The 15,955-nt window shown below is 38.2% G+C and overlaps 1 long non-coding RNA gene across 1 annotated transcript; it reads left to right on the top strand.

The window, feature by feature from the left end:
• The first annotated feature begins 11,332 nt into the window (after nt 1–11,332).
• On the top strand, nt 11,333–14,570 carry LOC140683586 (uncharacterized). Its single transcript, XR_012054756.1, has 2 exons — nt 11,333–11,441; nt 13,880–14,570. It is a non-coding gene; the product is annotated as an uncharacterized lncRNA (long non-coding RNA).
• The last annotated feature ends 1,385 nt before the right edge of the window (nt 14,571–15,955 follow it).

The following is a 15,955-nucleotide window of genomic DNA, read 5'->3' as shown; positions in this document are numbered from 1 at the left end:
TATAGGTTTGTGGAATTGACTGCTAGATAGCCTTGCGACAGAGCACTTGAGATATGACTTAGCAGCCTCTAATTTGTGTTCCAATTTGAGCCCCAAAATGATTTTTTAAAACCCATGGAAATGGCTCCTTAATGAAAAACTCTAGATAATGTAGTCCCTGTAATCTTTTGATTCTTCTGTCAAAACTCAAGGATTGGCTGAACTCCTATTTATAATATAAACTTAATCCATCTCAGAATGCAATTGACCTGACTTTAAGATATATTCTGTTGGTAGAGAGCAACCATGCTGCCTTTTCCCAGTAAAATTAAATGTTGCTGAATACAGTTACCCAGTTTCTCTGTAGAAGCCAAATACACTGTAATTAAGGTTGTGCTTTATTAGCCAGTGAAATTCTTAATGATCCCAAAATCTGAAATCTGCTACATACCTTTCTGAATTCTAGAATGTGCAAGCAGTGGATGTTAGATTATTAGACAAAAAATATTGCTGAGCTTGTTACATTTTCAAAGGCACAATAGTTTTAAGAAATAGCTTTTTTGCTGGAAAAAAATTACATATAAGTATAAGATATTTAATTCTTTCAGAGGGATGACTAAACAGTATATATGTAAGCAGATGAGGTAAGGACAGTGAACGCGTAGGTTGGATTTTGTTCCATAAATATGTATTTTGCAGGTGTGTGCCATCCTACAGGCACAGCCTTATGCTCTATAAAGGAGAGCTGGAGGAGCACAGTGTAGTTAATCATCAATGCTTGTGTGGATCAGCATGAATAGTCCTTAGAAAGAGTGAGAATTCTATATGCAGCTTGAGAGTTTACAGCTTTTATACAATATGCCTTTTGAGTAAATCTAAGCACAGTTCTTCACATGCTTTGTGGGCAATTATATTCTTTGTTGCATGTGAAATGGAGAATACCAGCCTCTTCTGCCACAGAAATGTTAAGTGATGTGATTAATTTTTCTACTGGAGTGGGAACTTAGTCTCACAACTTTTGACTAGGTAAAGGATCCAAGTGCCATGTGGGAATGGATAATTATCAAGAGTCACTGTTCACATGGGAAGAACAATATAAACTTTTTATCAAGGTTCTTACTGAGGAATTCTTATCATTCATCAACCAAATAGGTTTGCTTTGAGCTGACAGCAACTGTATTTTTTTTTCTTTCATCGTTTATGATGTTGCAATAAATATTACAAATTTATAGGAAGCACAGTGTTGGCAGGTACATGCTTGAGAAGCTGCTGGGCATCAGCACATCAGAGTGGAAGCAATAAAATAAATATATGTACCGTGCATGTGGAAGTCAGATAAACAGTTTGAACCACCTCCTAGCTGACTAGAAAAAAAGCTTTTGAGATGTGTCCATAGACAAATTGTAAAGAGAAGCACCTTTTTAACGCGCTTTCACAGATATCCTTTGAATGGTGTTATCTGTACCCCTTTATATCATTTTAGTATATACTTCAGAGAAATACAAGTTGAGTTCCTTTGTTTCCAAACCTTCTAGTTTTGAGACTGGATATTTTAATTTCCATGCATGTCATTACTACAGTAGTTTAGTAGATTCTTAGCACACAGTTTAAAATCACTTATATTTTCTCTTAGAATTGGGCATATATACATCTCCTGCAACACCATGACTTATAATGGAATTCTGTGAAACATAGACCTGAAGTTTTATTCTTGAGTAGTGAAGACAAACTGTTGGGAGTTTCAAGATTACTTGATTTACTTCTAATACTGAACATGCTACTGAGTTGGATCAGATTGTGTTCAGATTTATATTCTTTTTTGACTACTTCTACTCCCATTTTTCTGATTTTCACTGTATTGTAGTAATCCTGTAGAAAGCACTGGAGCTGTCAGCAAAGGCTGTCCTCTGGAACCACAACTCTTGAGGCTTCGCTGCACTGTTGCCTCAAGAATTTTGCCTTTTTTATTGTTTCCTCCTTGAAAAGGGATGTGCTCAGTGCAGAATTAATGATGACATTAAGGAGTGAGATGCTCTTGTATGTGGGGATGTGGGGCTTGCCAAATGCCTATTTAGACTGCACTAATGCACAGTGGGCTGTTTGAAGTGGAAGCCTGCCAGTGACCTACTGGTGGTGTTTGTGCCTGGGAGCTGGTGCTGTCATTGCCTGGCCCGTCCCCAGCCTCCACACTCATCCCTGCTGGCTCCAGTGCTCGTGGCTGCAGGAAAGTGCCTCTCAGACACCTACCTCAGTGGCTGCAACTCTGCCCTCTCCCCACGCTGCCTAGGAAGCCAAAGCACCTAAATAACATTGCCTTGTGAATGTCCAAGAGAGATGCAGAGACAAGGTGGGCAGGGTGTGAGGGCTACTCTTATTTTGTAGGAGCGAGTGTCACCTTAAATACATGTTAATGCATAGCTCAAGTAGTTTGCTAAATAGCAGCCCTGACTCCACAGCAATTAAGGTTAGAAATGTGGGAGAAAGGGCAAAAGAAGCCATCATGTTTTGAGCTGGAAGGTATAATACTACTGACAGGACACCTAGTTTACCCTGCCAGTGTTCATGTTCCTGGTTTGCTGATGGTGTTCAAACTATTCTGAAGTGCTTACTTGAAAAGAGTGGTAATGAGATCTGGCTGAAAAGTCTACAGTTCAGACATGCACTTTTCTTTGATTAAAAGGGTAATTGACTTAGATTCTTATTGCTCAAGTTTGTTTATTCATGTTGAACCACTGACATCCAAGGACCACGTTTCAAGTTATGGTATTACTATTATTAAAAAGCAGAGGAGAAATACCCATGCAGGGCTATAAATACTGACAGCAAGAAGTACTGTGCAAATAAATATTTTGGACTGTCAAAACTTTGTTGCATTGCATTTAGCCTAAGCACTGAAAATTAAAGCCTTCGGAAGCTCTGAAGTATTTGAAGGCGTAAATGTAGAAACAAAAGTCTTGACAGTTTTGCAAAATCTTTTCTTGTGGCAACAAAGACTTCTTGATAAGATCTAAAATGGAGTCCTGCCCAAATATGGTCATGGAAGAGTGCAGGAGCACAGTGATTTTCACAAGAGCTGAAATGTTAGCAGCAGCCATATTTCAATGGGGACAGCTACATCCTTCCCACATTCAGCACAGGACTCCGTAACCATTGTCTTAAATACGTGTATCATGTTTTTGTGAGTTAGTAAGTACCAGCTGTGGAGGGCTCTGCTTTGCCCAGCAGCATAAGAAATTTGCTCTGTATGGCACAAAGAAACTGTCCCATGACCAGTGCTGCTTTCCTGGTGCAACTATGGATGCAGTCAAGGGTTTGTCTCCCAGGCTGTGTCAAGGAGGAGTCTGCGTCCTCCTCCCCATCTTGCAGAACAAGGCTGGTAGGAGCCTGTAGATCAAACAAGAAATGACAGACAGTCCTTTATTTCTTTATACTCTGGTAACTACCTGATCAACAAATCACCAAGTCCTGATATAACAAGGATTTTCTAACACAACTAATTTACTGAAAGTTATCAGTCTTTTTATCTACAATTACTCTGAAAGAGTCACAGAGTGAAATCTCTGTTGTGCTGTAGAGAAGTGACATAATATGGTCAAAATCTGAAACTTGTAACCGGGCTGGTACATTGTGGTGGCTCTGTCAACACTTAATTTTAGGCAAAAACTTGTCCCTTTTTTCCCTTATTTTGTCTTAATTGTACTTATTTTTGGCCAGACAAAAGGACTACTACCCCAAAATATCTCTCTGCTCACTTACCAAAGGGCAATCCAAAACTCCCAGGCATGGGGACAAACCACAAGAGTTGAAGATGCAGAATAATTTTCTAGAAACAATAGGAAGGCACCCTAGACTGTGCTTTGGAGCATAGCAGAAATCCAGTCATTTCACAATTTCACACCGCTTCCCTGACCCCCTCCTCCACAGCAGCAAAGGGAGAAAGGCACAAATGGGACCCAAATAAAAGGGCAAAAGAACTAAATCTCTCATGAAAGTCCAAGTCACCAACATTTTAATTTGTTAATTAAAAAAAAAAAAAAAAAAAAAAAAGTCCTTTTGGCATATGACCAAAAAAGTCCATCAAACGAGGAAGGGAGGAAGGCAGGGAGGAAATTAAGTCTTATAGGGAGAGACAGAGGTTAAATGGACAGGGAGGGCCATCTTGGGCTTAAATTTTCCTGGACGGGGGAGAATGTGTGGGCTACAGCTGGGAAATCCCTTCCCCAGGCAGCATCTGCTGCTCTTCCGGATACTTTTGAGGGCTGGAAGGATGATTCTCAGAGGGTTTGTCTCCTTACTCCATGGGTCATGCAAAGAGCAGGGTTCCCTCCTTGTCATACACAGACAGTTTGAAGGCAGGCTCAGGGGAAGAGAGAGGTGACAGAGAGGCTGTATCCAGACTGATCCCCATGCCCTACACTCCATCATCCTACTCTTGCCCAGGGGCTGCCTGAAGCATGGATTATTTCTCTTTTAGGGATTTCCTCATCACAGACATGAACCAAGGGAAGACTGTGGAGCTGAAATTGGAATATAGACAGAGCCTAGAGTGGAGCTCTACAACTGCTCACAGGTCTACTGCTGAAAGTGCACCCCAGCAAAACAGATACCTTGTAAAATATTAGTCCTTGGTCCTAAATACTATTATCCTCTTTCCTGTATTTTCACCTTCTTCATGCTGCTGTCTGGTCTGGGCTCTTTCTCCTCCAGCCTGAAGCTTCCCCTCATATGTCATCATGTGCTGCTGGCAGAGCTGAGAGCTGGGGGGAGTGGCTTTACAGCACAGTGACATGATCCCAGACATTCTCCATTCTCTGGAGCTGTGTGTGTTAGGAATAATAGTTAAGTGCAGGCACCTAGCTTTGATGGTCCCCAACCCTACTGCAGCACCCGGACCTTGTGTTATCCTGAGATGAAATTTCCTTGGGCTCCCAGGTGGCCACATAGGAAAAAAGGCAGTGAGCACTCTCTGGTAGATGCATGTGGCACACACAGATTTCTGCTGAGTTAAACTCTGCCAGTGCATGAGAGAAGCCTGCTGGGAGAGTGTGCTCTGCTGTGTGCTTCAAATGGCAAAAGGCTGCCTTGGCTGTGGATGGCAGTGTGTGCTGTGCTGAGCACAGGGCAGTCACGTTGCCTGTGGGCACCCAATTTAGTAACGTAGCTGTGCTCGGTTCCCTCTATGGGCTATGGAAAGAAAAATACTTATTTGGAGAGAGATTCAGAACAGCAGCTGAACTGCTCCTCCATTCAGCACAATAAAAAATGAGACACTAAAATTTCTACGCAAATAGTTGTTATAAAAAGCCTACACAACATTAACTGGTCTAGTAAAAGACTACATTTGCTGTCTTGTACACACAGCTGTAAGGTCTATGTTTCTTTACAGCTACTTCAGTCTGTTTTGGATCTTCTAGCAGACTGTGGCATATGGAATGGAAAATTAAAACTTTTGATTTATGTGTTGCTGCTTTCCTACTTTGGCCATGGTAGAAGACTTACAAATGTGAGATGACAACAAATATTTAGTTGTACAAGTAACTGAGATGGTTACATTTGGGAGCAGAGGGAATGGATAATTCATCACTCTAATAGTTTCTATGTGCTCGAAGGGGCTCGGTGGTTTTGTAGAGGAGAATAAATAGAGAAGCATCCCCATCCCCCCTGCAAGCTGCAAAGACCAGCTGAAAACTGAACTGCTGCAAAACAAGTTTACATGAGCATTGCCAGCCTGATGGACACACTAAGAGTTAGCAAAACAGCAAGTGCAGTGAGAACAGACAAACACTGTGCATGAAAAATCTTCTTAATACATTCATCCTCTTACCTAAACTTTCTGCGTGGCTAGTTTTTCAGTATTTTCTTTTTTCTCAAAAGTTTTAGGGAATGTTCTATATTTTCATAATCTGTGTAATATCTGTATTATCTTGGGACATGTCCAAAAATGTCAAGAGACACTGCACTCTTGATGATCAACTTTGGAAAGAAAAGGCAGAGCAATGCCTTCATGTTTTTTAAGCTCAGAAGAGACTATTAAAATCATCAGTTACTCTAATCTCTTTTACAGAAGAAGATTAGAGTACCTTATCAGTTAATTCAGCATAATACCTTTAATTCTGATTTAAACAGCATTTTTCTCATAAAGCTATGTAGGCTGTGGGATTAAAATATTTGTGTTTAGCTGGTGCTTGGTTTTGTTTCAGAAATACCTATTATCTATGGATAGTATGATTCTTCTCATGTGCCTACAGACAATGACACAGGGGAAAACCTCTGGCTATAGTTTTCCCCTCCTGAATTTTGCAAATCCATTCTTTAATATATTCTTGCTGAGTTGTGCTCTGTTAGAAAGACAAGATCAGGGAAAACACTACAAGCATTTCTTGCTAGCTTTCTCAGTCATCAGAATCTGTTCAGCGTTACCCTGAGACCTCTGAATAATATTTATAGATATAAGAGGAGAAACTCTTTGATTCATCAAGTTATAAGGAGGCTTCACTTAAGTTTACTAGGAGGCAAAACTTAATATGCAAAAGTTAGCTTTTGAGAACTAAAGAAATGAGATTTTTCCTTAAGAATTTAGATTTGCAGGGACTTCCCACTATGCAATTATTCATCAGTAGTTGGAAAGTCAAAGACAGGGCATAAAATCCAAACACATCAAGTTCTTTCTTGGTGAGTGCATGGCCATAATTGTGTTGTTTTTAACAAATTTTGATGACTAGGCATCTTTACTCAAGCCTGTCTCTGCAGTACTATATATTTAAACTAGCTAACAGTAAATCAAACACAGAGCCCTCACTTTGGCCTATTATTAACAAAAAAATCTTGTAAAAGTAAAAACATGATAGGCTAAAAGTGCTGAATATTCTGCCTAGGAAGCTTGGCATTCCTCTTCTCATACAGCCCTTCAAGTTTAGGAAAATTACTCTGAAGGCTAACTAGACAGGATTTAATATCAAAGTTGGATATATAGCCACCTTCTCAATTTCAGACAAACATGGTTCTTGCTTCAGTATGTGACAAGTTACTATGTCTTATCAAAATGATATCTAATATAATTTTGAAACAAGTCACCAAAAATACCTGTTTAACTAGATGCAATTCTTATTATATATGGAGTATAACAATCAGGTTTTTAGCATGTGGTGATAAATATATGTGTACCACTGACAATTCAGAAACAAAACTAAAGGTGATGAAAACTAAAAATCAATGACCTTTGTGGGTAGAATTAAATATTGGATAATGAATAAATATTTATATTGAGTGGGAGAGCAAAACAGACAATCTGAAACAGCAATTGGTATAAAAATACTAAAGATAGGTAAGCAAAAATTTTACATGGTTATATGAGGCTTCAGAGTGACAATACTAGAAAGTACCTTTTGAAAATGGAAAGGAGCATTTTGATAGTCCCTTTACCTAGATAGAATCAAGGAAAGAAACAGGACAGTCAACCATCTTAATCACAACAGTCACTTAAATAGGCTCAGACTGTAATTCTCTTTGGGCTGTTAATTGCATGTCCACCTGATATCCAGTTCTGAAATTAGGTCTTGGTGTTCTTGTTAAACTGGTTATTTTAATACTGAGTAATACTACTGAAGGAAGTAAGTCTGCTTTGCATTGAAAGGTTTCTTTTAACAGGACTAAATTTTCTTCCATTAAAGCAAAAGAAAAGAGTACACTCCTTGGAGATTAAGATTTTCTCTGTCAGTCTTCATCCAGTCTCAGGCTACAAACAATTGTCATTCACGTAATTGTGGGGAGCTCTTAAAAAGAAGGAATCTCTTTATCTCTTGAAGCTTGTTCTCCGGGTGCTGTTTTAGCTCAGGTCACTGTGAAGGGCAGCATAGAGCTAAGGTTTGTTTTTTTTCCACATTGCTTAAATTTTATCAGAAATTCAAGTGTTTGTGCAGGCATCACTGTTACACAGGATGTACCTATCTGGGTTCCAGCATCTTTGTAAAGCTTACCAGAGGTCCAGATAGCATTAGTGTATTTATTGTGATTCTTTTCTGTGTCTTTCTGTTATAGGCTCGGCATGAAATAACATATTTTCTTTTACTAAAAGTTAGCAAATTGCATGTGGATATGAGAGGAAGGCAACTGCTACTTGAGAGAAACACAGAGGAGATAATTTAGGAGATGATAATTTTCCACATCTGCATTTCTTAAAATCGTTCAAGAAACTTGTCATCTGCCATCTTCTCTACAGTGTTTGTATACTCAAAGATGTTTACTGCATTCCTTTTCTCTTGGCAGTTTTAGTTTGAAAAAAGCTACAGCATGAGAGATTAACTGTTTCAGTATCTCTGTTGTTTAGAAAAGTAGGGTCAAGTTACACTTGTCCATGTCACTGTCTGTCCTTAGCTTAACACTGTTTCAAGATAGTGTTGAAATTTTTGTACTAAAAATATCCACTATAGCTGACAACTAAATGGAATCAAACTTATAAGGGTGTTTTATGTAACACTGAAAGGGAAAGAAAATACCAAACCCAGAAGGAAACATTCAGTCAGTTGCATAGCAGACTTTCAGATTTCAGCTCTTCAGTTTTATGTCTACTGCCATCCCTAAATACATGTATGACTGTCTGGAGAAGATTATCAGTCAGGAAGCACACAAATATACAAATATACAAACCTTGTGGTCGCCTAAAGGAAATTTATAGTTCTGTACTTAGCCAGAGCTCTCCCTGGGTGGAGGAGGGCCAGAGAACAGCTTGGAGCTACATTTCAGCCATAACTTTTGGATCTGTGGCTGGGACTATGTAAACTCCAAAGTCTTAAAATTCATATTAAATAAAAATGGAAAAATCATGGGGGTAGGAAAGAAACAGAATGTATTTGTTGAGCAGAAGCCAACACATACAGTGTAATGGCCTTTACTTATAGAGATGAAATATTAACCATCTGTACAATGAAACTCATCCTGCAAGCAAAATATATGTTCAGATCTAAGCCTCTGTGATTTCCTCACCCTTTGAAATTATCAAAACTTTTTTTACTCACTTTTATCTCTCCCACTGTTTTGATGTCTCTGGCCCTACTGCTCCTCCTCTGGCATGTGGTGTACAGCTCCACGGTCAAACGAGTCACAGTTTCACACTTTCCTGCTGTCAAATACCTCTTGCTTCAAAAACTGCTCTAAGCACCAGACTCTACTATTCCTATGATGCACACACTAAGAAGAATCATTAGAGTTTGCTGGGGCAGGGAACTTCCTCCTGCCTTGATTGTTAAGCATGACATAATTGCATCACCTATATAAACTCTTTTATGAGTTGATCTTTGATCAGCAATGCATTGCTGATATGCTCTTGGGTCTCTTGGTCTTCCTCCCATGACAGTGGGAGAATATTTGAAGTTCTCATCTTGTGATGGAAGTAATTTTTGTTATAATGGGATTACGTGTGCTTGTGCAACAATGTTCTCATGGATGCTCCTATACCAGCTGTTTCCCTTGTGGCATTGGCTCTCTTCAGTGGCAATGGCTCTGTTACATTCATGTGTATCTAATTTATAATGAATGTGTAGTTAAATCACGTAAATTAACAAAATGTTGAAGTCCAAGCACTGTATGTTTGGGATGGCGTGTAGAAACAAATCCCGGGTGTACTGAGTATCCAGGGCTAGAACTGCTTTCCTTGTCCCTGTAGATTTCTCTGTGGGAAGGAACTCTGTGAAGGCACTTGCAGGAACTTCTTGCTGACACACTGAGATGCACCAGGAGGCACAGTCCCAGCAGGTGCAGTGCTCCTGGTCATGTGTGGCTCCAAGTGTCCCAGAGCAGATCCTGCTGCTTCATTTTCCCACAGAGCACAGCCCTTCATCCCACAGATGTAACCTGCTGCTCCATACCTGCTTGTGACTGTCACAAGTGGAGTGACTTCTGCTTCACTTTCACTAGAAAATGGGTAGCAAGCATATAAAGAGGTATTTTTTTTTGCTGCTAATGTCGCCACAGATGGGAGCACAGCCTCCCTGAGAAAGAAATACATCCTACATTAGATGTATTCCACTAAATGTAGTGATAGAGGGCTTTTTCAGGAGTATGTAGTTTGTGTGATTCATATTCTGATCAAAAAGATGGGACTCATATATTTATACAGTTTTTTAAAATAAAATGACTTGTCTATTCTTGACACATGTTCAATTGCTGGGCCATTGTTTCTGTGCATGAATTGATCCTTGTATACTTTCAGTTGCATATGAGTCAAAAACTTGTTCACATATCTTTTGATTTGTCACATTAAAAAGTCTTCTTTTTGCAGTCTTGTCATAACAAAGCCACCCAGAGGAACAAGAGTTGTAGTAACAGGCCCTGTGTATGCAAACAAAATTGTAATATGCATTCAGCAGAAACCTTAGTAATAATATCCAAAATTATGTATACTTAAAAGGATTTTTTTAGGATACTAAGAAGAATTAATAGCAAAAAATAATAAAGATAATTTTGGATTGATAACTAGTTTTTAAAATTTGCAATGCAGTTTCTATGACATGAAATAATACCCTGAAGGAAACTGATAGATACAAATAAATCTGAGCAAAATACTAAGGAAGCTGCAACTGGCAATAATACTGGGATGGCTGAAAATCTTTATTATCTCTAGACCTAATCTTTATTATGTCAAGATTCTTTGGGATCCAGAACAAATCAAAGGCAAATCCAATTGGACTTTAAACTAGTGACTTTTGTGTGCTCAAGGGCAAACCTGATAATCTAAGAAAACTGAGAAAAATAGGCTTTTGTACTTTGAAAAATGAAGCTACTGAGTGTTGCAGGATTTAAGAAAATGATGCAGTTATCTCAGCTTGTGCTGCAGTGTTTCCTTTAGTACAATTCAAATGATCTGCTTCCTTTTGCCATGTCTTTTTTCTTCTTTTTAATAATAGGGAGCAGAATATGTAAAATACTCCAATATGTAAAAAAACCCCAAAATACATCAGTGATTAGTCTTTCTAAGACAATTAAACATTGTAAGTAAATCCACCATCTTTCCCCTGTCATTGGTTCTTTGGGCCTACAGATATTGAAATGAAGGGAAGGGACAGATGAGACTGATGGACATTTGTCATCTCATCCTGACAGATCTTCTGCCTACCTCCACTGAGGAGAGACTGAAGGGTGTTATCATTCCCCTGAGTTAAGCTAAATCCGTGACACCAAATGGAATCTATATAATACACAACAGCTGGGTTTCACCACCGCCTCCTATCTAATTTTCTTTTCTACCCTCCTCTTATAGGTCTTTTTCTGACCTTTGTGTGTGGGTGTTTTCCTAGGATGTGTGACTTAGCTGATTAAGGCTGTGGCATGTCTTGTTTCCCTGCTATGGACTCATGACTAAAAGGGCAGCTAAAAGCAGCATTGTAGTCATCAGATGCTGCTCAGTTTGCCAGGTTTTGGAGTGGCTGATAAGACTGTGTGCTGGGTCTGTCTTTTTCCAAGGGCAAGTGAGTTGAAATAGAAGTTATTTTTCCTTTCTAATTCCCATGCTTTTCTCCCCTTTGATGTGTGGGTCTGGTTTGCTACAAGAAAGTAGTGCTGATTTAGTAGTCCTGATTTCAACTAACTGTAACTTTGGTGCTCTCTTTCACACAAAGTAAAATTTTCCCTTATAAAAACCTAAATACTGTAGGGAAAGGCAATGGAAAATCCTTTACTGTTATCCTTAATGTAGTTTATTGTGGTTTTTTTTTTTTCCTAGTTAAGAAGAGTCAAAGCATTTTAATTTTCACTGTGAAACTAAGTGAATAGCTTGAAACTCTTAATCCAGATGTTATAGAGTGTCATATTAAAATAGAGGCTTTTGTCCCTTCTCTATCTTTGTCCCCTTTTCTAACAAATTTAATATACTTCTCTGATCATTTGAGAGAAAAAAATCACATAGGGTGTTTGAGAAATGACCAAACCACTTGGACATCTGGCTGGTTAGTGTCCTACCCTGGATGCTTCATAAAGCTTACTTTGTACCTCTGACTAGCAAGAACAATTTTATTCAATACCAAAAAAATGTTACATAATCTTGGACATAAGTCAAATGTGCTTACAGTAATTTTCGCCCGGCCCTAATTAGAGACCAAGATACTATTTCCATATGCAGGTATCTCCTCTAACATTCATTTTTATAATTCAGCAGACAGAAAGTATGATCTAAGACTTTGCTCTCCACTCTTTGGAGCATGGGGCATAAGTATACTACATAAATTTGAGGTATTTTGCTTTTAGTTTGGCAAAATTTGAAGCTGTTCATGTTGCCATAAGCAATGAAAGAAATAAACACAACTCTGTTTTCTGTACTAGTTCAAGTGGACTAAATAGTACTTTTCACCTGCAATTGCACTTTAAATTGGCAGAGCTCAGGAGGAGTAGTTTTGAAAGCACCACAAAGAAAAATAAATTAATGGAAATATCACTACAAATATCTACTTCCATAAAATCCAGTATCTATTTTGTTCCTAGGTTGTTTCTTTCTTTTAGCAGTAGTGAAGGATAATGAGCTTCAGGGTCTGTGGGAATCTGCAGTTGAAACAGAACCATGATATCTTGCAAAAATAACATTGAAAGGACAATGGGGAATCACACTTAATGAGAGAGGAACTACCAATGTGACTTTTGAGTGACAAAACCTTATGTCAAGACTCATTAAATGCCCTCCATTGTCTTTGGCCAGGACTAGTGTTGCATTTGAATGTTTTGTCTTTATCTTGTGAAAAATTATATTTGTGAACTCTGAGAGCAGATCCAAAGTGCAGGGGCTACTGCATGCAAAAGTCACAGTTCTTTCCCCTGTAGCCAACTTACATCAAAATACAGCTGAAGAACACAACAACCAACTACTGATCATAGAAGCTGTGGTGAAGAGACTGTAAGAAGTTGCAATATCACTGCAGAAAATACTGATCCTAAAGCTGGTATTACTTGATTTAGGCAAAAAATTGTTAAAAGAGTTCCCTCCCTTATGGTCTTGGATTTAATTAAAATAAGTTCAGCTGTCAGTAGGAAAGATCTGCTACATGGCCTGAAAGGAAGCTTGTCTTCTTGATCAGTAATAAAAGCACATTTCTGCAGCAGGAGAAAAGCAGTCTTAGTTTTGTCACTCCTATAGTCTAATTCAGAGTGGATGTTGCAGTTGGTGCTGCTTTATTTGTACTGAGATCTCCGTCCTCACTTAATGCTGATGGGTCTACCTACAATCTTGATCGTGTATATATGTGTAGTCTCATTATACCTATTCTGTGTGCTAAGAGAGGTGAAGAATGTTAACATTATCATTTAGGACCACTAGGCAGGGACTGAAATGGATTAGCAAATGATGTGTTACCGTTAGGAGACAAGCAGTGAATCACCAGCAAACTGTTGCCTTCTGCTAAATCAGCAGAAACATGAGTGTCCCATTGTTAATTGTTTATGAGCTCCTAATAGTTTCCTGTAACAGTTAGCTCAAAATCTACCAATATTGTTCCAAAGCATTAAATCCTTATGCTATGCTGCTTTGTAGTGATATACATCTGGATAATGTGTGTGTAAAATGTTAGCAGTCTGTTGTGGGAGAGTTTTACACCCACTTTTTTGCTGGCGACTATATATGCTAAGAGGCAAGCAAGCCTTTTAAAAACATTTAATAAGCAGATTAGGCAGAGTTGTCTGAGAAACTTGAGCTGCAGTGCTGCTGTTAATGCTGGAAATCATGATGCATTGCTAAAGAGGAAAATGTTAATTGGACAATTAAAATCCCCATTTATGATATGCAGAAAAGCCAGGGGGTTCTGCTTTAATGTAAAGCTGTGTTTTTCAACTGAAACAATGCCTGCCTTGAAATGACATGTGGCAGTTTACTTATGTATGGTTTATAAATATCAATACATTTATGGATTTCTGTAATTTCTAGGTGGGTGACACTGCAGTGCAGTTTCCCTTCCTTGCTGAGGAATATGCTGGCCTGTGAGAAATGTTGCAGCTCGATGATGCTTCAGTCATCCCACGGCATAAGAACACTCACTTTACTCAGAGCGAATCGCCCTACCCTGAGCTGCTCTTTTCACAATGGTATTACCAGGAGGTTACCCCCACTGAACTGGAGTTATAAAATCTCCAAAGCTATTGAAATGACCTCAGTAACCTCAAAGAAAAGATGATTTTAAGTGGATCACCTAAGTGGAGTAAGAGTGATTTTCTTGCTTTTAATGAAGCAAAATCATACTGCTCATAGTGACTCACTAACACCACTTTTCAATCGTTACTTCATGGATACAGATTTTAGGTGATTATTTTGCTGTATCATAAGGCACACAATGCAGTGTCATATAAACAGACTTAACAGGCTGCACAGTGTTTATTGAAAAAGAGCTGTGCACTAAAAGGAGTGAAAAGAAAGATACTACACTACTATGATTGATATTGTAATACTGATTAATATTATATACTATTATGATCAAAGAGGGAAAATCAGTAATAAAGATGGGAAATACATGATATATTACCTAATACTGTCCTTCTCTTTCAATGACTACAAAATTAGTCTCTGCTGTCAGGAAAGCAGAAGCACCCTAGCTAAGAATTTGAGATATGCAAAAAGGAAACAGTTCAGCTTGTTTTCACTGGTTGCCTGATGAGATACCCATGCAACTGACAAGAGTTGTTCTTTTAAAATGCCATGTTCTGGGAAATGTAATGGAACTTTGCCTATGGAATCAGTCTGAGCTACAGGAAGTACAGCAAAATCCAAGAACTGGGAGGCAAAACTGAACAGGAAGAGTGAGGTCTGGAAGAAGCTAGTGTTCCTGAAAATTATGTGAGCAGTTCTACCAAATAACATATAGTCACATCTAAGATTTTAGTGATGGTACAAAATGATCCAATCAAGAGGTAGAACATATTTTTGAAACAGTTAATGATTTGTGTATTGTTGGACCCAACAAGAGTCATTGGGTTTTTAAGCAATATTAAATTAGAATTCTGTACACAAAACAGGAAAACTCATTAAAAAATCAACTGTACAAAAGATTACAAAACAGATATTCAACCAAATTGAAAAATTTATGACTGAAATGAGGGAAGAACTAGACAGTTTCCATTTGCATCAGTTCTTTTCTTGCCACAGAAGCTGACTAGAAAATCAATCTCACAGATTTTAAGTCTAGCATAGCAAACTGTATCTGTCTTTAAAATAACAATACAACCCCCCAAATCCTTTATCTTCAGAATTCAGCACATTATACTCTACAAATTTTGGTTTAGGTGCATTTCAGCATATATCCTTATTTTGTTCAGTGAATAGTCACAAACAGATGGTCCTTCCGGTTTCTAGAGGTGAGAAATTTCATTAGGGCTATGGGATAAGATACTAGATACCTAAACTAAATATTTATGCAAGATAGTTTCCTCACAGAGCTTCAGAAAACAGTTTTCTTTCTAATTATATAAGTAACTGAACCATAACAAATATTAGTTTTGTGCTCTAGCAAGAATGCTGTAAGTACTCTAAATGTCTTAATTTATTCCTGGAGTAGAATAGTAGAATTCAGGAATTCTACTATTCCTTTATAACAACTATTGTTTTTCAACAAATTTATCTATTTGTTTCTGTTTTACAATTGTGTTAATGACTATTTTCTTTCATATTAGTGAAACAGACAAGTGAATGTCGGTCATTTACTATATAGCATTTCCCAGATACCTTGTCTACAACAGTTAAGTGCTTGTTGTGACTGGAATGTAATCTCAGTGGTTTTGGTTCTGTTACCTCCATGGAGCTTTCACTTCTTAATGGCTACAGAGAATATTCTTGAGTTAAGAGCCAAACATTTTTTCCTCTGCAATAGCACAATGATGTTTAGATTTGTGGCTTTTAATGTCAAAAGGAAATTATAGCTCATGCATGCCTTTCCAAGCAGAATAGCTCATGTAGAAGACATTAGAATAACTTAAAGGAAGGCTGGAATAAACTCATAATAATTATAAAGAA

Source organism: Taeniopygia guttata, chromosome 3 (assembly GCF_048771995.1).
Source record: "Taeniopygia guttata chromosome 3, bTaeGut7.mat, whole genome shotgun sequence".
Classification (NCBI taxonomy): Eukaryota; Metazoa; Chordata; class Aves; order Passeriformes; family Estrildidae; genus Taeniopygia; species Taeniopygia guttata.
The sequence above is the reverse complement of the archived record's forward strand: the minus strand, read 5'-3'. Positions and strand labels throughout refer to the sequence as shown.